At 38.2% G+C, this 5,122-nt stretch overlaps 1 non-coding gene across 1 annotated transcript; it reads right to left on the bottom strand.

Moving 5' to 3' along the window:
- Positions 1-4,078: 4,078 nt before the first annotated feature.
- Positions 4,079-4,185, bottom strand: LOC128133140 (small nucleolar RNA R71). Its single transcript, XR_008231318.1, has one exon. It is a non-coding gene; the product is annotated as a small nucleolar RNA R71 (small nucleolar RNA).
- Positions 4,186-5,122: the final 937 nt, after the last annotated feature.

Below are 5,122 nucleotides of genomic sequence, written 5' to 3'. Positions count from 1 at the left end.
TAAACTCCAGAAACTCCTGACACTCTTGACTCCGGACGAATGCTCCTGAACTCCGGACACTCCTGACACTCCTGACTCTGGACAGACTTCTGGCCCCGGACACTCCTGACACTCCTAACTCCGGACAAACGCTCCTGAACTTCAGACACTCATGACACTCATGAATCCGAACGAACGCTCCTGACTCCGGACACTCCTGACACTCCTGACTCTGGACGAACGCTCCTGAACTCCGGACACTCCTGACTCCGGACGGACGCTCCTGAACTCTGGACACACCTGACACTCCTGACTCCGAACGGACGCTCCTGAACTCCGGACACTCCTAACACTCCTAATTCCGGACGGACTCTCCTGACTCCGGACAAACACTCCTGACATCTGGACTCCATTCCATATTTTTGAACATTTTAGACCTTTCAGCAATTTTATGTGTATTTGACATTGGGAACCTCCTCAAACTCGTATTTCTCATGAGTAAAACCCCCCTATACTCCTATTTTATGCCAACCTTGAAGAGTTAGAGCACATTTTTATGAATAATGTCTAAGACTCATTATTTTATTCATAAGGTAATCACCCACTTTATGTCACTATTCACACATTACCGAGTCAAATCGTTGTCCTTTTTCAACTCATCCCAACACTCCATCATAATTTCCTTAACCAAATCCACCCAAGAGATCTTATTCCTCACCTTCAAAGTTTCATTTGCCACCACCAAAACACACTTTTCTCTCTCCCCCTCTTTCTCAGTCACGATCTTCTTGACAAAAGTATTCAGGAGATTTCCTCCATTCTAGTTAAGTTCCTTCATTCAAATACTAAATACTCTATATTTTTTTCACATGAATCATGAGTCATTCACACAAACATTCACATATTTGTTCTTAGGATCTTCAAATCTTCAAGCATCTTTCAAGTGTCTTGACTTGAAACTCCCCTTCTTCAACTTACCACCTAATGGAATCACTCGAGGTGAGTTCATACCCCTATCTTTTCATGTTTTCTTCAAGTTTTAAGGGGTAGAATACAAGTTACAACTCTAAAATACATTCTACTCAACCAACAACCTTCAATAGAAAAGTTAGGGGCTATTCACGAACTGTGTTGACCATCTTAAATTTAATATTTTTCAAAATAGTTTAATATGCATATATTTCAGGTTTATACCTTTCTAATGACTACTTACACACGTTCATACGACTTTTCTACAATTTATGATGATTTTTACAAAACTGCCTATCATTTCAGAAATGAATCCGGACCAGTCTGTGAATATGTACATTTTCGCACTAGTTAGAGACCACTAAAACTCATAATAAAAATAATGAACAAACTAGGCACATTTCCTGAAATCTTAGAGTTTACAGATTCAATTTTCGATGTATAGTGATTTTCCTGTGATTTTTCTAAGAATAGTTACATGAAAGTTAAAACTAGTAAAAAACAGCTTACAAGTTTACTAACACTTTGTAACATGTTGAGCAAAGTGTATAGAAATAAATTACTATGTGTTGAATGTATTTCTTGTTAGTTTAATTTCATGAAACAGAAATAGTCATTCATCATAAGGATTTTCATTCACTACAAACATTTATGATAAACTATAATCGGTATAGTTTATAATCTGTTACACTACAATCTCACTATGAGAGGTTCCATTTACACTACAAAAAGGATTTTCATTCACTACAAACATATATGATAAACTATCATAGGTATAGTTTATGGGACATTAATACTACTGATATGTGCATATTTAGTGTGTATTTAGTATAGTTTTTTATTCATATATTAGCTAAATTGTCGCATATTATGGACAAAAGGTACTTAAAAGTGTTAAATTATGTTTTTCAGTCCAAAAGATATGCTTGGAGGCAAAAAGGAGAAAAGGGAAAGCAAGTGAAGGTTAAAGAATGGAAAGAGAGACTTACTCGGCGAGTAGGTCGGCATTACTCGGCGAGTACGCGATGAGATGCCAGGAGATATGTACGACTGCTGATCTAGAGACGGATAAGTATTGACCTACTCGGCGAGTTTATTCTGCTACTCGCCGAGTACCCTCTGTTTGAGGATATCTATAAAAGGCGAATCCTTATTCCATAAGAAGGCATTCCTGGCAAGTTTTGAAGGGAGAGCTGCGACTAAAAGGTTCAGAAGGCGCTAAGGAACCCTAGGCTTCAAGAGTTGGAAGAATTCAAGCAATTAGGTTAATTCTACCACTTAGACTTAGGAATTAAACATGTTTGCTTTCATAAACTTTGTTTTTATGCTTGTTTCTACTGCAACTATGAGCTAAACTCGTTTTTGTTTCTGTTTGGGGAATACCAAAGAACTCCTATGGTTTAATTATTGATTCTTGTTTAATTGTCTATTGGTGATTTATTGAATTAAGTTTGTTAAAGAACCTTATGTATTAATCACTACTATTTTCTTTTAATTGGAAGGCAATTAGGTCGCATGAACATCACTTAATTGTTAACCTCATATGTTTTTGTGAATGCTAAAATATATGCTTAGAAGTAATGATTATGAAACTAAGATTAATAAGAAAATAGGAAGATTAATGTGTGAGCTTGTTTGAGAAACCATCAACAAGAGGTTAATTGAATTAATAACTTAATTGACTATTACAAATCTTATTTAATCCAAATAATTAATCTAGGGAATTAATTAGTTTAAACACTTGATCAACGCTTAAATTAGTTAATTGTCTAAGGGTTAGGAGTAATGAACATGAACCTAACTACTATCATTGGTAACCAATAGCAATTAATCTACCTTAACTTAAATAACCATAGGAGTGAATTGGTTGAACCTAAATAGAAACATCTTTATCAAATTTGGTGAATAGTTGTTGCTTTAGTTAATTAGTTAAATTTAATTTGTTTAAGTTTCTAGTCTTGCAAAACTAGAGAAAAAAAACCATTTACTTTTATTATTTGTTTTAGTTAAAATTAGCTATTAGTTTAATTTCCGTTCCCTGAGTTCGATACCTTACTTATCAATCTATACCACTTAAAGACAGGTTCACTGCCTTTGTGTGCTCAAATTATTAATAAAAAGTAGGGATAAAACTAATTGAATTTACACACATCAAGTTTTTGGCGCCGTTGCCGGGGAACGGTTCTAAATAATTAAGCTAATTCCTAAATTTTTCGATCCTTTGTGTGAGTTTACTTGCATAAAGTTCATTTATTGCAATTTAGTATCCAGTAATTAGGTTTTAGTATCTGTTTTAGTTAAGTTAAAACTAAAATTTTTTTTGAAATATCACTGATACTCGCCGAGTGCACTCGCACCTACTCGGCGAGTAGCAGTTTATCCAGCAATTTTTTTCTTTTCTTTTACAATCTTTTTGTTCTTTTTACGTTTTTTTTATTTGATTAATTTCAGGACTCTCATGACCAGAGGAGCAAACACACCACTGGTACCTCCGTTTGAAGATCCCGAATCCGAATTGAAAAGAAACAAAGGGAAGGACGTGGAGAGTTCAAGCACACCAAAGAAATCACCATTGTCCAACTTGAAGACTGTTTTTGGGAAAAAGAAGAGCAGTAAATCAGGAGCTTCTAGCGCTTCCTTGACAATTGAGGAGCCAATCCAAGAAGATATTGGATACGAGACCGAGGAAGAAGAGGAGGCAACATACGAACAAGAAACCGGATCGGAGGAAGAGTTAGCATTCACTATGGCTAACATTGATGAAATTCCCATGGGGGAATGGAAGAAGAGGATGCGCGACGACCATGGCCCGGGACTTGTGCAACCCGCAATTCCCGCAACTGCTACCTTCGAACTAAAAGGTCATATCCTAGCTGCGCTTAAGGAAATACCTTTCTATGGGAAAGATCATGAAGATGCCTACAAACATTTGGATGAAGTAAATGATGTTGCTGACTATTTCAACATTCCAAATGTAACCCGCGAAACTCAACTACTTCGGATGCTTCCGGTAACCTTCAAGGGTGTTGCTAAAGACTGGCTCAAATCACTTCCTCCCGGGTCAGTCACTACTTGGGCCAAAATGAAGGAAGAATTTATAGATCACTTTTGCCCACCATCCAAAATAGCCAAACTCAAGAAGGCCATTGCAAACTTTGAACAACAAGCTGGAGAATCTTTATATGAAGCATGGGAGAGGTACAAAAGTTTACTACGAAATTGCCCACACCATGATCTAAACAGCCAGCAAGAAGTTTCCATCTTTTATGATGGAGTTAATGTCACAACCCGGCAGTTGCTAGACTCACAAGGCCCACTTACAAAGAAGCCACCCCCGGTGATTAAAGAATTAATTGAAGAATTCTCTAAACACTCTAGAGAATACCACAACCCTAGGAATGATGTCACGAGGGGAGCCGCGTACGCTGCTACTGAAGATTTATCCGCGGTCATGGCCATGTTAAAAACCATGGATAGGAGAATGGACAAAATGGATCAAACTATCCATGCCATACGGGTGGGTTGTGAAAACTGCAATGGACCTCACCTCACTAGGGATTGTGATTTAGATGAGCACGGCAACAAAAAGGCACAAGTATGCTATTCGAGCGGTGACCGGTATGATGAAGACTGGCGAAAACAAAAGAAGGAGTGGCTGCCTTACGAAGAGTACAAGAAGGCCAAGGAGGAGAAGTATAGACAAAAAGGAAGAGGCTTTTACCAAAAGGAGGAGCCGGTGCAAGAGAAGAAGCCAAGCTTGGAAGATATGCTAACTAAATTTGTGGCTGCTTCCGAGAAAAGACACAGTGACCACCATGCTGCTATCCAAGAAACAAGAACAATGCTCAGGAACCAGCAAGCATCCATCCATAATATAGAAACTCAGCTTGGGCAACTCGCTCAACAACTAAACCCAAGGTCACCGGGAGAGCTTCCTAGCAAAACCGAGAACAACCCACGAGGCGCGCAAGTGAATATTGTTACCACAAGAAGTGGGAAGATTATTACTCCCTTGACCCCCATTCGAACTGAAGCGAACAAGGACTCACAGAAGGAAGAAACAGAAGTACAAGTTGAAAACCAACATTCACAATCTGAGAGCCCTACTCGCCGAGTAGAACCGATGGACTCGGCGAGTACATCTAAAAAAACTAATGATCAGCCACCCTTGAAA

This window comes from Lactuca sativa, chromosome 3, assembly GCF_002870075.4.
Source record: "Lactuca sativa cultivar Salinas chromosome 3, Lsat_Salinas_v11, whole genome shotgun sequence".
In the NCBI taxonomy this organism is placed as follows: Eukaryota; Viridiplantae; Streptophyta; class Magnoliopsida; order Asterales; family Asteraceae; genus Lactuca; species Lactuca sativa.
The sequence above is the reverse complement of the archived record's forward strand: the minus strand, read 5'-3'. Positions and strand labels throughout refer to the sequence as shown.